Below are 20025 nucleotides of genomic sequence, written 5' to 3' on the forward strand. Positions count from 1 at the left end.
GGAATTACAATTTTCACAACTTCCCCTTCTGATGGGAAGGGATACAGCGGTACCTCCAAATCGCAACCAGCAACACACTTTCTTCTAGGCATCCTTAAAATCATTACACAAATATTAACAAATCTAATATATTAATGTTGTAATACTTACTCCGGCTGTCTCCTTGAATAACTAAAAACACTAAACTGCAATATTTAAAAACTTAATTGAAAACTTAATTTATTATGAGTGAAACTTAATTTATTTCAAAGCTTCTTATGCTTAAAAAAATGTCCGTTGAAATGATTTTTGACATCACACAGTTGCACGAAATTCATAGAATTTACAAACCGTTACACAATAATATATTTGATAAAATTGGAAACATTTAATAATATTTCAATACAATAAATATTAATTTAAATAATAATATGTAAATTTAATCTTTAGGAATTAAAACAACCAAAAAATATTTGAATATGGAATAAAAACATTCTTAAAGTTATAAATTTTAGAACATAACACGGCAGCACACTATAGCAGATTTCTGTCATTTGGACGTTTTAGTAGTAGAATATTGTTTGGCAACCCGTACAAAGTGTGACTTAAGTAGCAGAATATTGGTTGGCAACCCGTACCAAGTGTGATTTTAGTAGTAGAATTTTCGAGGCAACCCGTACCAAGTGGGATATTTTCGCATGTGTATTAGTTAAAATCTTAGGATTTGTTACTTGTAGATTTATACAATGATCGGTGTGTACACAAGTATGTCGGTATGGCCTTTTTTTTTTTTTTGTATAGTAGGGGAAAGCATCGAAAGCCGAAGTGCGGAACTTTAATCCGCTAAACCTAACCAACTCATGTGTCTCCAACGGAACCACCAGATTAAGTAGGAGAGAAAAGGGCATTAAAGTCTCCTCTACGGTACGGACTGACTGACTCAAAATTTATTCTAAGTATCTCAGTTTTGTCATAATTAGAGCTGCCGCTTCGCTGACAGAGGACTGACACATATATGCTGTCAAAGTTTCCACCGTTAGACTACCACCGAGTGTAGATTTTAACTTTTTCCTAATATTTAAAAAACGGGAGCACTGAAAAAATACGCCTTTGGAGTCTTCTATGCATTCTGTACACGTTGGACAATACGGACTAATATCATAATGAATTTTGAAGAAATACTTTCTAAAGCATCCATGCTCACTCAGTATTTGGGTTAGATGGAAATCCAGGTCCCCATGTCACCTGTCTATCCACGAATGAATGTCCGGAATCAGTATGTGGATACATCATCTTTTAGAAGAGGTTTGCTACCGCTGCTGCCACATTGTTAGGCTCTTGGTTCTCGCCTCTTCTTTTACTTTTGAAGACGGCACTGAAAGCTGGTACAGTCGCGCGAATTCATCCCCTGAATACCAATATGCGGCATGTCGGCTAATACTTCAGCAGCATCACTTGATACCGTTCTGAAAGCACTTATTACTCGGATTGCAGAGAGCGTATGCAATACGTTTATTGGTCTAGCATATGATTTTATATCTAGCGCTTGTATCCATATCGGTGCTGCATATAATATCACGCAACTCATTACTTTTGCTATTAAAAACCGCCGGCCACACGCAGCCTTTATTGACCATCATTCGATAGGGCGTTATAAATTTTGTTTGCGTTACCGAAAGTATAGGCCAGGTGTTCCTTAAATTTTAATTTGGTCTAGTATTACTTCCAGATACTTCAGCTGCGGCTGTGAAGTAATCTCCCACTCTTCTATGGTGAGTGTTAACCTTTCTTCCACCTTCCTTGTGGTTATGAGCAAGTGTTTCGTTTTCTGCTCTGCCGGCTATAAACTCATGGTAGCAAACCATTAGCGCACCCATTTATGCAATCGTTGCATTTGAGCCTGAGGTCATCTATATGTTTAGCCACTGCTCATTATAATATTTACGATATGTTGAGGAGCGCGTATTTCGTATAGAGCTTTGATTATATATGCCCATTTTGCGGAATTGAACGCATTTCTCACGTCCAGAGTAATTAGCGCACAATACTTTTTTGTGCCACCTTTCCATCTTTAGCACACAAACTGGGTCTTATATTAATGGCTTCCTTTAGGGCTCTGTTGGGTATGCCATCTATTCGAGGCGCTTTGTTGTTTCTTATTCTTTTAGCTGTGGTCAACATTTCATCTTCAATGACCAACTATGGTGATTCTGCAGCATCGTTTCGTGGCTTAACGACCCGCCTACTCTTCTCATTAAGGATGCTCTATTAGGCTGCTGGGACTTTTTAAATTGGGATATGCAAATTACAATGTACGCAGTTCTCCATGGGTCTATGTTCGCTTCATCACAGAGCTTTTCGAAACTGTTTCTTTTGCTGCGGGTAACCGCTGACTTCAGGAGCTTCTTGTGCCTTGTAAACGTTTCACTGAACTCAAGTTCGTTTGCTCCACTCTGGTTACGCAGTAGGCGACGTCTGAATGAGTGACCAAGTTTCCTTAGCGTGGCTATTTCCTCGTTCCACTAATATACTGGCTTTTGTTTATTACGGTATGTTGTCCTAATAGTTGCGTCGCATGTTGCGATCAGTGCTTTCCGCACTACGGATACCAAGTGGGCGGCGTCTACACCTGGTGTCTCTGCCGCACTCCAGACTATCTCAAAAACGTCTTTATCGAAATTGTTTTGAAACGCATTGAAACGATCTAAAATTACATTTCAAACGGTGACTTGGATTGCTGTTTCTAAATGCTGTAATTTTCACTGCAATCTCGTAGCTTCAGATCGCGTAGTCGGTTTCTCAACTCTACTTTCGGCAATAAATTCCAGTGCATCATTATTGCAGACCACTCTTTTTCTAATGCATAACATGCATCATGTCGAGCAGACCAACGAGTTTGAGAAAGACTCTTAACTCTTAAATTTGTACGCTGTACTAAAATCTCCCAACGATGTGTAGATATAGTAAAGAAATTGTGGTATTCTTGCAAAGTAGAAAATAAAATTTGTTTACCAATTATTTCGATGATTCAAAAAATTTAATATCGAAAATTACGGGATGTATTTTTCATGAAAAATTATTTTTATACACAAAAAATGTTCTGATACTTTTGAATAAATATCAAAATGATATTCAATACATGCAATACTAGGGTATTCTTTTCACACTAAAAACAAATTGAGAAGTTATTTAGATTTAGTAGTTTCAAAATGCTTCACACACGGGTGTTGTTAATCTCACTAAAGGAACAGAAAGTAAAGAACATTACTCGATAAGGACTATAATTAATCTATTAAAAAATTACCATCTTACCTATATAATTGAATTATAATATATTCTATAGAAAATTGTTCATAAAATCTAATCTGAACCAATTTTTGAAATATATTGTCTCAACGTTTTTTCGCCTCAAAAATTCTGCGTAAATTCATCACTGACGGTAAGATTTATTAAAAAATCGAAAGAGATTTTTCATAGATCATTCAATTTCATACAAAATATATCGAAAGAGATTTTTTGTAGATCAATCAATTTCCTACAAAATATATGAAACGAGATAATTTTGCTAGTATTTGGAAGCGATAAATTAATTTTTCTATGTTAATAAAAAAACAAAAAAAGAAACTGTAAGGAGGAGTACAATTAAGAAGTAATACTTGGAGAGACTATCCTAAAAGTGTCTAAGAACCTATTTTTCCGAGTACCAAGCGAAAAAAATTTCCTTCTTTTATATATCGTATTGGACATTGATGCGAAGCTATTAGCCGGCAGCAAATTCTCTGATAGAGTAGTGGATGTAAAGGCCTGAGATCTGGGTCAAATGTTTTAGTTCGCGATAGTCACTTTTCCGCATGTGTGCGTAAAATTATCACTTTTTCTCATTGAGATCTACGAACAAAACTGGAATGAACGAAAGTCAGGTGTATCACTGACTGTCGTCCACCTTTATTAAAAACGGATATGTTGTTTGTATTTATTTAATAGCTCATTATCAAGGGAAGCAAAATCTTTCAGTAGAGCTTTAGAAATACTATGTGTGTTTTTTATTGGCAGTCACAAGCTATTAGTATATTACTTTCACTTCGGACATCAGTCACAAGACAGACGATAATTCTTCATAAATCTTAATCCAAAAATCTTAATAGATATTATTATAGGCAACTTTTCCTCGAACAAAGCCGTTTCAAATGTAAGGGGTTTTGAGGTGAGTTAGGGTTAAATTTCTATACAGACGCTTTATTTCCTAAGTCGTCGACCAGTTTGCAATATCACCGTTTCTATATGGTTCACTGAGTAAGGTCAAGTGCATCTGCTTCAGATTTTTTTAACAGGCCATGTGCTGCTTGACGATGGTTTAGGTTAAGCTGTAAAAGCTTCATATTCATTGTAGTATTTGTGCCGCTTCCATGTATAATGGGTGTCTGACGCTCCCTCTAAAAGCATCAGTTTCAACATAACCTGCTGTCCCCCTTACTCCATCTTGTTCACAGTTCAGACCTATCCCCGTTTTTGCAGCATTTAGCGGTCATATCAAGGCATCTAAAAGACCATTGTGGGTGACTGTATTATCTGATACAGCATATTATTGGTATTTTAGTTTTAGCTCTTGGTTTAACTTTTGTAACCACAATATTCCACGGTCGCTTCAATAAGGGTCAAGAGGATTATTAACTAAACCTTTGGTTAGTTGAGTAATAGTGGGTTTACGGAGTTTTCTAAAGTGTTAGAGATTGCGCGATCATTTGACATATCAATTTTGTATTCGTTTGAATATTGGGCAAATTTATGCGAGTTATGCTCATCTGCTGTTGGTTGATCAGTGTGCTTAGTGCGGCCTCTTTTTGGCTGAATGACCAATCTATAAATTCAGCCAGTGCCTATTTTAGTATTTGCAATATGTTATCAATCTAGACGGTCACACGTACCAGTAACTTTTCGAAAAACTCAATAAATGGACTTTTTTGTTGTTGTTAATATGATCGCGCCTTAGATCGCTTTTGAACGCACACGTTCAATATGAATCGCGGCAGTATATATGTATTTGTAATAAATTGTGTTGTTGAAAAAAAATATGTTTAATATTGGTTTTGCTTTATTATTTCTTCAGTTTTTCCTACGTTTTTCTATAAAATGCCAAAAAAAAACGAAGAAAAGCTTGTTTTACTATAAAGGAAAAAACTCAACATCTGCATTGGAGGAAAAAATGATTGAAACCACTGTGAAAAATTCACAAAATCTTTGAATATATTAAAATTTTAATATAAATATAAATAATAATATAAAATATAAAACTTGCATTGTGAACACGCGAAACTGTGTAAACGTTATGAGCCATGTATGTGCATGTTCAGAAGAAGACTATTTTTGCCGCCAAAACCGGTTTTCGTTGGCGATCTGAACGAGGCAACACAAACGGACCCTGCCGCTCATGCTCGGGTGGCACGTTTTTTTACATTTAAATTTTAAGTTTTCTTTAATTTTCATTGTTTTACTTTTTTTATTAGTGATCTTGAACGGCGGCAACAAAGCTCACCATTCACCTATATTTTTAGTCGGATTACAATCTGGCCATTCTAGTTGTGCCAATTTCTAAACGTCAATACCCACCTTATTCAGTCAAGTGTCAAAACAGGGAACGTATATTACAGAGAAGGTTCAATTGCGGACCAGCGTGTGAATTGTCAAAACCTAACAAGTTTCGATGAGTGAATTTCACCACAGCTAGTTAGGAAGGAGAAATTTTAACGGTGGCGCGTAAGTAGATCTGAGCATTGTATGAAAATTATGCTCAGAAATTTGCATTGATTTTACAGCCGCATGTAAGCCTTTTGGCTTTTTTTTATACGTTTATACAATATGTTTATATGCAATCTATGAATTTCATCGTGCGAATTTTTATGCATTGTAAGTAAACAAATCTGTAAGCGCACATTTCTTAATATTAATAATAGCATTATTTTTCTTACATAGCACTCAAAATGCTCAAATCTGCTATTTTGGAGTCGGCAGGAGTAAAACTCTGGTGAGATCCGATTAAAATTTGTTTGTAGTAAAATCCTCTAATGTTAACCCTCCATCAAGGAGAACATTTTGATAATCGGCACACCATGAACCTTCTCTATGATATACGCTCTCTGTTTATAATAGGCAACACAAAAATCAGATCAATACATGATATACATACATGTGTGTTCGATCGGTGTCATTGCTGATCGAATATGCCTTTTTTTGACACAGAGTTTTAAATAAAAGGATGTAGTTTAACAATTTGTTTATGAACATGTATTTGTAATGGAAATAATAATGAAAACTTTCAATAATATTTTCGAAACAAAAGATTATTATATATTTACTGCTTTTCCTCACCACCTCTGAGGTTGCAATATAGGCGCGTTACCGATCTTTTTTGGGTGTTCGGTTCCCCAGGAGGCCTATATTCACCCCTATAATATATACACTTCTAAAACAATCTACTTTTCATAACAATTATTCAGGTACATGAATCAGGTTCATGAATATTAATTACATTAACAATATAACATTAACAATATAAGTTGAAATATTCAACTTGATTTGAACAAAAACGAAAATAAATATATAAAAATCAGGTACAATTCAATTGTATTCATGAACAAATATAAGTGAAAACAATCTACTTGTAATAATTTTAGCAAAAACAAAAATATATATAAAAAATTAGGAACTATTCAGTAACAATAACAATAATCAAAACAAACTACTAAGTAATAAATAATATTTACAAAATATTCTAAATCACCCACAGCGAAATACTAAATAAAAAAAACCCTATCAAAGGAATAGTGGTGAAGAGAAGGTACACGAAAATACTTAGAAAACAAAAAAATATGTAATAAGCGTACAAACCTAATCACAAAAATTCTCATTTCAAAATCATAGATCCAGGTAACTATGGTGGTTAATGCGGTCTTCGGATAAACATTTTGACAAATGTAAAAGAATTCAGACTGACAGACATATATGTAAATTCCGACACATATAGGCAGACAAACGGACGTGATTATTTATGTGTAACACACAAGAACTTAATGTTTTTGAAATCACTTTGTTTCACTTTTTTGTTAAAAGCATTTACTAAGAAATATGTTCTAATTCTAATGAATAGACATTTTATAATATCGGAATTACAATTTTCACAACTTCCCCTTCTGATGGGAAGGGATACAGCGGTACCTCCAAATCGCAACCAGCAACACACTTTCTTCTAGGCATCCTTAAAATCATTACACAAATATTAACAAATCTAATATATTAATGTTGTAATACTTACTCCGGCTGTCTCCTTGAATAACTAAAAACACTAAACTGCAATATTTAAAAACTTAATTGAAAACTTAATTTATTATGAGTGAAACTTAATTTATTTCAAAGCTTCTTATGCTTAAAAAAATGTCCGTTGAAATGATTTTTGACATCACACAGTTGCACGAAATTCATAGAATTTACAAACCGTTACACAATAATATATTTGATAAAATTGGAAACATTTAATAATATTTCAATACAATAAATATTAATTTAAATAATAATATGTAAATTTAATCTTTAGGAATTAAAACAACCAAAAAATATTTGAATATGGAATAAAAACATTCTTAAAGTTATAAATTTTAGAACATAACACGGCAGCACACTATAGCAGATTTCTGTCATTTGGACGTTTTAGTAGTAGAATATTGTTTGGCAACCCGTACAAAGTGTGACTTAAGTAGCAGAATATTGGTTGGCAACCCGTACCAAGTGTGATTTTAGTAGTAGAATTTTCGAGGCAACCCGTACCAAGTGGGATATTTTCGCATGTGTATTAGTTAAAATCTTAGGATTTGTTACTTGTAGATTTATACAATGATCGGTGTGTACACAAGTATGTCGGTATGGCCTTTTTTTTTTTTTTGTATAGTAGGGGAAAGCATCGAAAGCCGAAGTGCGGAACTTTAATCCGCTAAACCTAACCAACTCATGTGTCTCCAACGGAACCACCAGATTAAGTAGGAGAGAAAAGGGCATTAAAGTCTCCTCTACGGTACGGACTGACTGACTCAAAATTTATTCTAAGTATCTCAGTTTTGTCATAATTAGAGCTGCCGCTTCGCTGACAGAGGACTGACACATATATGCTGTCAAAGTTTCCACCGTTAGACTACCACCGAGTGTAGATTTTAACTTTTTCCTAATATTTAAAAAACGGGAGCACTGAAAAAATACGCCTTTGGAGTCTTCTATGCATTCTGTACACGTTGGACAATACGGACTAATATCATAATGAATTTTGAAGAAATACTTTCTAAAGCATCCATGCTCACTCAGTATTTGGGTTAGATGGAAATCCAGGTCCCCATGTCACCTGTCTATCCACGAATGAATGTCCGGAATCAGTATGTGGATACATCATCTTTTAGAAGAGGTTTGCTACCGCTGCTGCCACATTGTTAGGCTCTTGGTTCTCGCCTCTTCTTTTACTTTTGAAGACGGCACTGAAAGCTGGTACAGTCGCGCGAATTTATCCCCTGAATACCAATATGCGGCATGTCGGCTAATACTTCAGCAGCATCACTTGATACCGTTCTGAAAGCACTTATTACTCGGATTGCAGAGAGCGTATGCAATACGTTTATTGGTCTAGCATATGATTTTATATCTAGCGCTTGTATCCATATCGGTGCTGCATATAATATCACGCAACTCATTACTTTTGGTATTAAAAACCGCCGGCCACACGCAGCCTTTATTGACCATCATTCGATAGGGCGTTATAAATTTTGTTTGCGTTACCGAAAGTATAGGCCAGGTGTTCCTTAAATTTTAATTTGGTCTAGTATTACTTCCAGATACTTCAGCTGCGGCTGTGAAGTAATCTCCCACTCTTCTATGGTGAGTGTTAACCTTTCTTCCACCTTCCTTGTGGTTATGAGCAAGTGTTTCGTTTTCTGCTCTGCCAGCTATAAACTCATGGTAGCAAACCATTAGCGCACCCATTTATGCAATCGTTGCATTTGAGCCTGAGGTCATCTATATGTTTAGCCACTGCTCATTATAATATTTACGATATGTTGAGGACTGCGTATTTCGTATAGAGCTTTGATTATATATGCCCATTTTGCGGAATTGAACGCATTTCTCACGTCCAGAGTAATTAGCGCACAATACTTTTTTGTGCCACCTTTCCATCTTTAGCACACAAACTGGGTCTTATATTAATGGCTTCCTTTAGGGCTCTGTTGGGTATGCCATCTATTCCAGGCGCTTTGTTGTTTCTTATTCTTTTAGCTGTGGTCAACATTTCATCTTCAATGACCAACTATGGTGATTCTGCAGCATCGTTTCGTGGCTTAACGACCCGCCTACTCTTCTCATAAAGGATGCTGTATTAGGCTGCTGGGACTTTTTAAATTGGGATATGCAAATTACAATGTACGCAGTTCTCCATGGGTCTATGTTCGCTTCATCACAGAGCTTTTCGAAACTGTTTCTTTTGCTGCGGGTAACCGCTGACTTCAGGAGCTTCTTGTGCCTTGTAAACGTTTCACTGAACTCAAGTTCGTTTGCTCCACTCTGGTTACGCAGTAGGCGACGTCTGAATGAGTGACCAAGTTTCCTTAGCGTGGCTATTTCCTCGTTCCACTAATATACTGGCTTTTGTTTATTACGGTATGTTGTCCTAATAGTTGCGTCGCATGTTGCGATCAGTGCTTTCCGCACTGCGGATACCAAGTGGGCGGCGTCTACACCTGGTGTCTCTGCCGCACTCCAGACTATCTCAAAAACGTCTTTATCGAAATTGTTTTGAAACGCATTGAAACGATCTAAAATTACATTTCAAACGGTGACTTGGATTGCTGTTTCTAAATACTGTAATTTTCACTGCAATCTCGTAGCTTCAGATCGCGTAGTCGGTTTCTCAACTCTACTTTCGGCAATAAATTCCAGTGCATCATTATTGCAGACCACTCTTTTTCTAATGCATAACATGCATAATGTCGAGCAGACCAACGAGTTTGAGAAAGACTCTTAACTCTTAAATTTGTACGCTGTACTAAAATCTCCCAACGATGTGTAGATATAGTAAAGAAATTGTGGTATTCTTGCAAAGTAGAAAATAAAATTTGTTTACCAATTATTTCGATGATTCAAAAAATTTAATATCGAAAATTACGGGATGTATTTTTCATGAAAAATTATTTTTATACACAAAAAATGTTCTGATACTTTTGAATAAATATCAAAATGATATTCAATACATGCAATACTAGGGTATTCTTTTCACACTAAAAACAAATTGAGAAGTTATTTAGATTTAGTAGTTTCAAAATGCTTCACACACGGGTGTTGTTAATCTCACTAAAGGAACAGAAAGTTAAGAACATTACTCGATAAGGACTATAATTAATCTATTAAAAAATTACCATCTTACCTATATAATTGAATTATAATATATTCTATAGAAAATTGTTCATAAAATCTAATCTGAACCAATTTTTGAAATATATTGTCTCAACGTTTTTTCGCCTCAAAAATTCTGCGTAAATTCATCACTGACGGTAAGATTTATTAAAAAATCGAAAGAGATTTTTCATAGATCATTCAATTTCCTACAAAATATATCGAAAGAGATTTTTTGTAGATCAATCAATTTCCTACAAAATATATGAAACGAGATAATTTTGCTAGTATTTGGAAGCGATAAATTAATTTTTCTATGTTAATAAAAAAACAAAAAAAGAAACTGTAAGGAGGAGTACAATTAAGAAGTAATACTTGGAGAGACTATCCTAAAAGTGTCTAAGAACCTATTTTTCCGAGTACCAAGCGAAAAAAATTTCCTTCTTTTATATATCGTATTGGACATTGATGCGAAGCTATTAGCCGGCAGCAAATTCTCTGATAGAGTAGTGGATGTAAAGGCCTGAGATCTGGGTCAAATGTTTTAGTTCGCGATAGTCACTTTTCCGCATGTGTGCGTAAAATTATCACTTTTTCTCATTGAGATCTACGAACAAAACTGGAATGAACGAAAGTCAGGTGTATCACTGACTGTCGTCCACCTTTATTAAAAACGGATATGTTGTTTGTATTTATTTAATAGCTCATTATCAAGGGAAGCAAAATCTTTCAGTAGAGCTTTAGAAATACTATGTGTGTTTTTTATTGGCAGTCACAAGCTATTAGTATATTACTTTCACTTCGGACATCAGTCACAAGACAGACGATAATTCTTCATAAATCTTAATCCAAAAATCTTAATAGATATTATTATAGGCAACTTTTCCTCGAACAAAGCCGTTTCAAATGTAAGGGGTTTTGAGGTGAGTTAGGGTTAAATTTCTATACAGACGCTTTATTTCCTAAGTCGTCGACCAGTTTGCAATATCACCGTTTCTATATGGTTCACTGAGTAAGGTCAAGTGCATCTGCTTCAGACTTTTTTAACAGGCCATGTGCTGCTTGCCGATGGTTTAGGTTAAGCTGTAAAAGCTTCATATTCATTGTAGTATTTGTGCCGCTTCCATGTATAATGGGTGTCTGACGCTCCCTCTAAAAGCATCAGTTTCATCATAACCTGCTGTCCCCCTTACTCCATCTTGTTCCTAGTTCAGACCTATCCCCGTTTTTGCAGCATTTAGCGGTCATATCAAGGCATCTAAAAGACCATTGTGGGTGACTGTATTATCTGATACAGCATATTATTGGTATTTTAGTTTTAGGGGGCTTACGGCTCTTGGTTTAACTTTTGTAACCACAATATTCCACGGTCGCTTCAATAAGGGTCAAGAGGATTATTAACTAAACCCTTGGTTAGTTGAGTAATAGTGGGTTTACGGAGTTTTCTAAAGTGTTAGAGATTGCGCGATCATTTGCTATTATTAATCGCTTTGCTTGACATAGCAATTTTGTATTCGTTTGAATATTAGGCAAATTTATGCGAGTTATGCTCATCTGCTGTTGGTTGATCAGTGTGCTTAGTGCGGCCTCTTTTTGGCTGAATGATCAATCTTTAAATTCAGCCAGTGCCTATTTTAGTATTTGCAATATGTTATCAATCTAGACGGTCACACGTACCAGTAACTTTTCGAAAAACTCAATAAATGCACTTTTTTGTTGTTGTTAATATGATCATAATTTTCGAACTGGTAAGACCGCGCCTTAGATCGCTTTTGAACGCACACGTTCAATATGAATCGCGGCAGTATATATGTATTTGTAATAAATTGTGTTGTTGAAAAAAAAATATGTTTAATATTGGTTTTGCTTTATTATTTCTTCAGTTTTTCCTACGTTTTTCTATAAAATGCCAAAAAAAAAAAACGAAGAAAAGCTTGTTTTACTATAAAGGAAAAAACTCAACATCTGCATTGGAGGAAAAAATGTTTGAAACCACTGTGAAAAATTCACAAAATCTTTGAATATATTAAAATTTTAATATAAATATAAATAATAATATAAAATATAAAACTTACCATGTATGTGCATGTTCAGAAGAAGACTATTTTTGCCGCCAAAACCGGTTTTCGTTGGCGATCTGAACGAGGCAACACAAACGGACCCTGCCGCTCATGCTCGGGTGGCACGTTTTTTTTACTGATACATTAAGACAACTGATTTCTCAACTTTCAACACTTTACGAAGTGAACTAAATGTGTTAGCTCTGAATTAATAAATGTTTTTTATTATTTTATATTGAATATTAATACATCGAAGCATTGCTTTCCAAAACATTTCATCAAATACATTTAAATTTTAAGTTTTCTTTAATTTTCATTGTTTTACTTTTTTTATTAGTGATCTTGAACGGCGGCAACAAAGCTCACCATTCACCTATATTTTTAGTCGGATTACAATCTGGCCATTCTAGTCGTGCCAATTTCTAAACGTCAATACCCACCTTATTCAGTCAAGTGTCAAAACAGGGAACGTATATTATAGAGAAGGTTCAATTGCGGACCAGCGTGTGAATTGTCAAAACCTAACAAGTTTCGATGAGTGAATTTCACCACAGCTAGTTAGGAAGGAGAAATTTTAACGGTGGCGCGTAAGTAGATCTGAGCATTGTATGAAAATTATGCTCAGAAATTTGCATTGATTTTACAGCCGCATGTAAGCCTTTTGGCTTTTTTTTATACGTTTATACAATATGTTTATATGCAATCTATGAATTTCATCGTGCGAATTTTTATGCATTGTAAGTAAACAAATCTGTAAGCGCACATTTCTTAATATTGATAATAGCATTATTTTTCTTACATAGCACTCAAAATGCTCAAATCTGCTATTTTGGAGTCGGCAGGAGTAAAACTCTGGTGAGATCCGATTAAAATTTGTTTGTAGTAAAATCCTCTAATGTTAACCCTCCATCAAGGAGAACATTTTGATAATCGGCACACCATGAACCTTCTCTATGATATACGCTCTCTGTTTATAATAGGCAACACAAAAATCAGATCAATACATGATATACATACATGTGTGTTCGATCGGTGTGTACACAAGTATGTCGGTATGGCCTTATTTTTTTTTTGTATAGTAGGGGAAAGCATCGAAAGCCGAAGTGCGGAACTTTAATCCGCTAAACCTAACCAACTCATGTGTCTCCAACGGAACCACCAGATTAAGTAGGAGAGAAAAGGGCATTAAAGTCTCCTCTACGGTACGGACTGACTGACTCAAAATTTATTCTAAGTATCTCAGTTTTGTCATAATTAGAGCTGCCGCTCCGCTGACAGCTTTCCATTTATCAGAGGACTGACACATGTATGCTGTCAAAGTTTCCACCGTTAGACTACCACCGAGTGTAGATTTTAACTTTTTTCTAATATTTAAAAAACGGGAGCACTGAAAAAATACGCCTTTGGAGTCTTCTATGCATTCTGTACACGTTGGATAATACGGACTAATATCATAATGAATTTTGAAGATATACTTTCTAAAGCATCCATGCTCACTCAGTATTTGGGTTAGATGGAAATCCAGGTCCCCATGTCACCTGTCTATCCACGAATGAATGTCCGGAATCAGTATGTGGATACATCATCTTTTAGAAGAGGTTTGCTACCGCTGCTGCCACATTGTTAGGCTCTTGGTTCTCGCCTCTTCTTTTACTTTTGAAGACGGCACTGAAAGCTGGTACAGTCGCGCGAATTTATCCCCTGAATACCAATATGCGGCATGTCGGCTAATACTTCAGCAGCATCACTTGATACCGTTCTGAAAGCACTTATTACTCGGATTGCAGAGAGCGTATGCAATACGTTTATTGGTCTAGCATATGATTTTATATCTAGCGCTTGTATCCATATCGGTGCTGCATATAATATCACGCAACTCATTACTTTTGCTATTAAAAACCGCCGGCCACACGCAGCCTTTATTGACCATCATTCGATAGGGCGTTATAAATTTTGTTTGCGTTACCGAAAGTATAGGCCAGGTGTTCCTTAAATTTTAATTTGGTCTAGTATTACTTCCAGATACTTCAGCTGCGGCTGTGAAGTAATCTCCCACTCTTCTATGGTGAGTGTTAACCTTTCTTCCACCTTCCTTGTGGTTATGAGCAAGTGTTTCGTTTTCTGCTCTGCCGGCTATAAACTCATGGTAGCAAACCATTAGCGCACCCATTTATGCAATCGTTGCATTTGAGCCTGAGGTCATCTATATGTTTAGCCACTGCTCATTATAATATTTACGATATGTTGAGGAGCGCGTATTTCGTATAGAGCTTTGATTATATATGCCCATTTTGCGGAATTGAACGCATTTCTCACGTCCAGAGTAATTAGCGCACAATACTTTTTTGTGCCACCTTTCCATCTTTAGCACACAAACTGGGTCTTATAGTCATGGCTTCCTTTAGGGCTCTGTTGGGTATGCCATCTATTCCAGGCGCTTTGTTGTTTCTTATTCTTTTAGCTATGGTCAACATTTCATCTTCAATGACCAACTATGGTGATTCTGCAGCATCGTTTCGTGGCTTAACGACCCGCCTACTGTTCTCATAAAGGATGCTCTATTAGGCTGCTGGGACTTTTTAAATTGGGATATGCAAATTACAATGTACGCAGTTCCCCATGGGTCTATGTTCGCTTCATCACAGAGCTTTTCGAAACTGTTTCTTTTGCTGCGGGTAATCGCTGACTTCGGGAGCTTCTTGTGCCTTGTAAACGTTTCACTGAACTCAAGTTCGTTTGCTCCACTCTGGTTACGCAATAGGCGACGTCTGAATGAGTGACCAAGTTTCCTTAGCGTGGCTATTTCTTCGTTCCACTAATATACTGGCTTTTGTTTATTACGGTATGTTGTCCTAATAGTTGCGTCGCATGTTGCGATCAGTGCTTTCCGCACTGCGGATACCAAGTGGGCGGCGTCTACACCTGGTGTCTCTGCCGCACTCCAGACTATCTCAAAAACGTCTTTATCGAAATCGTTTTGAAACGCATTGAAACGATTTAAAATTACATTTCAAACGCTGACTTGGATTGCTGTTTCTAAATGCTGTAATTTTCACTGCAATCTCGCAGCTTCAGATCGCGTAGTCGGTTTCTCAACTCTACTTTCGGCAATAAATTCCAGTGCATCATTATTGCAGACCACTCTTTTTCTAATGCATAACGTGCATCATGTCGAGCAGACCAACGAGTTTGAGAAAGACTCTTAACTCTTAAATTTGTACGCTGTACTAAAATCTCCCAACGATGTGTAGATATAGTAAAGAAATTGTGGTGTTCTTGCAAAGTAGAAAATAAAATTTGTTTACCAATTATTTCGATGATTCAAAAAATTTAATATCGAAAATTACGGGATTTATTTTTCATGAAAATTATCTTTATAAAAAAAAAATGTTCTGATACTTTTGAATAAATATCAAAATGATATTCAATACATGCAATACTAGAGTATTTTTTTCACACTAAAAACAAATTGAGAAGTTACTTAGATTTAGTAGTTTCAAAATGCTTCACACACGGGTGTTGTTAATCTCACTAAAGGTACAGAAAGTAAAGAGCATTACTCGATAAGGACTATAATTAATCTATTAAAAAATTACCATCTTACCTATATAATTGAATTATAATATATTCAATAGAAAATGGTTTATAAAAGCTAATCTGAACCAATTTTTGAAAAAGATTGTCTAAACGTTTTTTCGCCTCAAAAATTCAGCCTCACGGACCTAGGCGTAAATTCATCACTGACGGTAAGATTTACTAAAAAATCGAAAGAGATTTTTCATAGATCATTCAATTTTTGTATTTTCCTGGTAATAAAAAAACAAAAAAGGAAACTGTAAGGAGGAGTACCTTCCTGTTACAATTAAGAAGTAATACTTGGAGAGACTGTCCTAAAAGTGTCTAAGAACCTATTTTTCAGAGTACCAAGCGAAAAAAGTTTCCTTCTTTTATATATCGTATTGGACATTGATGCGAAGCTATTGGCCGGCAGCAAATTCTCTGATAGAGTAGTGGATGTAAAGGCCTGAGATCTGGGTCAAATGTTTTAGTTCGCGATAGTCACTTTTCCGAATGTGTGCGTAAAATTATCACTTTTTTCTGATTGAGATCTACGAACAAAACTTGAATGTACGAAAGTCAGGTGTATAACTGACTGTCGTCCACCTTTATTAAAAACGGATATGTTGTTTGTATTTATTTAATAGCTTATTATCAAGGGAAGCAAAATCTTTCAGTAGGGCTTTACCCATACTATGTGTGTTTTTTATTGGCAGTCACAAGCTATTAGTATATTTCTTTCACTTCGGACATCAGTCACAAAACAGTCGATAATTCTTCATAAATCTTAATCCAAAAATTTTAATAGATATTATTATATGCCATTTTTGCTCGAACAAAGCCGTTTAAAAAGTAAAAGGTTTTGAGGTGAGTTAGGGTTAAACAGGTTACAGACGCTTTATTTCCTAAGTCGTCGATCAGTTTGCAATATCACCGTTTCTATATGGTTCACTGAGTAAGGTCAAGTGCATCCCCTTCAGACTTTTTTAACAGGCCTGTGCTGCTTGACAATCGTTTAGGTTAGGCTGTAAAAACTTCATATTCATTGTAGTATTTGTGCCGCTTCCATGTATAACAGGTGTCTGACGCTCCCTCTAAAAGGATCAGTTTCATCATAACCTTCTGTCTCCCTTACTCCATCTTGTTCACAGTTCATAGCGGTCATATCAAGGCATCTAAAAGACCATTGTGGGTGACTGTATTCTCTGATACAGCATATTATTGGTATTTTAGTTTTAGGGGGCTTACGGCTCTTGGTTTAACTTTTGTAACCACAATATTCCACGGTCGCTTCAATAAGGGTCAAGAGGATTATTAACTAAACCTTTGGTTAGTTGAGTAATAGTGGGTTTACGGAGTTTTCTAAAGTGTTAGAGATTGCGAGATCATTTGCTATTATTAATCGCTTTGCTTGACATATCAATTTTGTATTCGTTTGAATATTAGGCAAATTTATGCGAGTTATGCTCATCTGTTGTTGGTTGATCAGTGTGCTTAGTGCGGCCTCTTTTTGGCTGAATGACCAATCTATAAATTCAGCCAGTGCCTATTTTAGTATTTGCAATATGTTATCAATCTAGACGGTCACACGTACCAGTAACTTTTCGAAAAACTCAATAAATTCACTTTTTTGTTGTTGTTAATATGATCATAATTTTCGAACTGGTAAGACCGCGCCTTAGATCGCTTTTGAACGCACACGTTCAATATGAATCGCGGCAGTATATATGTATTTGTAATAAATTGTGTTGTTGAAAAAAAAATATGTTTAATATTGGTTTTGCTTTATTATTTCTTCAGTTTTTCCTACGTTTTTCTATAAAATGCCAAAAAAAAAAACGAAGAAAAGCTTGTTTTACTATAAAGGAAAAAACTCAACATCTGCATTGGAGGAAAAAATGATTGAAACCACTGTGAAAAATTCACAAAATCTTTGAATATATTAAAATTTTAATATAAATATAAATAATAATATAAAATATAAAACTTACATTGTGAACACGCGAAACTGTGTAAACGTTATGAGCCATGTATGTGCATGTTCAGACGAAGACTATTTTTGCCGCCAAAACCGGTTTTCGTTGGCGATCTGAAGGAGGCAAGACAAACGGACCCTGCCGCTCATGCTCGGGTGGCACGCTTTTTTTACTGATACATTAAAACAACTGATTTCTCAACTTTCAACACTTTACGAAGTGAATTAAATGTGTTAGCTCTGAATTAATAAATGTTTTTTATTATTTTATATTGAATATTAATACATCGAAGCATTGCTTTCCAAAACATTTCATCAAATACATTTAAATTTTAAGTTTTCTTTAATTTTCATTGTTTTACTTTTTTTATTAGTGATCTTAAACGGCGGCAAAAAGCTCACCATTCACCTATAATTTTAGTCGGATTACAATCTGGCCATTCTAGTCGTGCCAATTTCTAAACGTCAATACCCACCTTATTCAGTCAAGTGTCAAAACAGGGAACGTATATTATAGAGAAGGTTCAATTGCGGACCAGCGTGTGAATTGTCAAAACCTAACAAGTTTCGATGAGTGAATTTCACCACAGCTAGTTAAGAAGAAGAAATTTTAACGGTGGCGCGTAAGTAGATCTGAGCATTGTATGAAAATTATGCTCAGAAATTTGCATTGATTTTACAGCCGCATGTAAGCTTTTTGGCATTTTTTATACGTTTATACAATATGTTTATATGCAATCTATGAAGTTCATCGTGCGAATTTTTATGCATTGTAAGTAAACAAATCTGTGAGCGCACATTTCTTAATATTGATAATAGCATTATTTTTCTTACATAGCACTCAAAATGCTCAAATCTGCTATTTTGGAGTCGGCAGGAGTAAAACTCTGGTGAGATCCGATTAAAATTTGTTTGTAGTAAAATCCTCTAATGTTAACCCTCCATCAAGGAGAACATTTTGATAATCGGCACACCATGAACCTTCTCTATGATATACGCTCTCTGTTTATAATAGGCAACACAAAAATCAGATCAATACATGATATACATACATGTGTGTTCGATCGGTGTGTACACAAGTATGTCGGTATGGCCTTTTTTTTTTTTTTGTATAGTAGGGGAACTTTAATCCGCTAAACCTAACCAACTCATGTGTCTCCAACGGAACCACCAGATTAAGTAGGAGAGAAAAGGGCATTAAAGTCTCCTCTACGGTACGGACTGACTGACTCAAAATTTATTCTAAGTATCTCAGTTTTGTCATAATTAGAGCTGCCGCTTCGCTGACAGCTTTCCATTTTTTAGAGGACTGACACATATATGCTGTTAAAGTTTCCACCGTTAGACTACCACCGAGTGTAGATTTTAACTTTTTTCTAATATTTAAAAAACGGGAGCACTGAAAAAATACGCCTTTGGAGTCTTCTATGCATTCTGTACACGTTGGATAATACGGACTAATATCATAATGAATTTTGAAGATATACTTTCTAAAGCATCCATGCTCACTCAGTATTTGGGTTAGATGGAAATCCAGGTCCCCATGTCACCTGTCTATCCACGAATGAATGTCCGGAATCAAGATGTGGATACATCATCTTTTAGAAGAGGTTTGCTACCGCTGCTGCCACATTGTTAGGCTCTTGGTTCTCGCCTCTTCTTTTACTTTTGAAGACGGCACTGAAAGCTGGTACAGTCGCGCGAATTTATCCCCTGAATATCAATAGGCGGCATGTCGGCTAATACTTCAGCAGCATCACTTGATACCGTTCTGAAAGCACTTATTACTCGGATTGCAGAGAGCGTATGCAATACGTTTATTGGTCTAGCATATGATTTTATATCTAGCGCTTGTATCCATATTGGTGCTGCATACAATATCACGCAACTCATTACTTTTGCTATTAAAAACCGCCGGCCACACGCAGCCTTTATTGACCATCATTCGATAGGGCGTTATAAATTTTGTTTGCGTTACCGGAAGTATAGGCCAGGTGTTCCTTAAATTTTAATTTGGTCTAGTATTACTTCCAG

The 20025-nt window shown here is 35.6% G+C and overlaps 2 long non-coding RNA genes across 2 annotated transcripts; both read left to right on the plus strand.

The window, feature by feature from the left end:
* Positions 1 to 3308: 3308 nt before the first annotated feature.
* LOC138858871 (uncharacterized) lies at positions 3309 to 6225 on the plus strand. The gene is made up of 3 exons (XR_011397895.1): positions 3309 to 3418; positions 5484 to 5883; positions 5950 to 6225. It is a non-coding gene; the product is annotated as an uncharacterized lncRNA (long non-coding RNA).
* Positions 6226 to 10442: 4217 nt separating this feature from the next.
* On the plus strand, positions 10443 to 13509 carry LOC138858872 (uncharacterized). Its single transcript, XR_011397896.1, has 3 exons — positions 10443 to 10556; positions 12796 to 13195; positions 13262 to 13509. It is a non-coding gene; the product is annotated as an uncharacterized lncRNA (long non-coding RNA).
* The last annotated feature ends 6516 nt before the right edge of the window (positions 13510 to 20025 follow it).

This window comes from Bactrocera oleae, chromosome 2, assembly GCF_042242935.1.
Source record: "Bactrocera oleae isolate idBacOlea1 chromosome 2, idBacOlea1, whole genome shotgun sequence".
NCBI classification, from domain to species: Eukaryota; Metazoa; Arthropoda; class Insecta; order Diptera; family Tephritidae; genus Bactrocera; species Bactrocera oleae.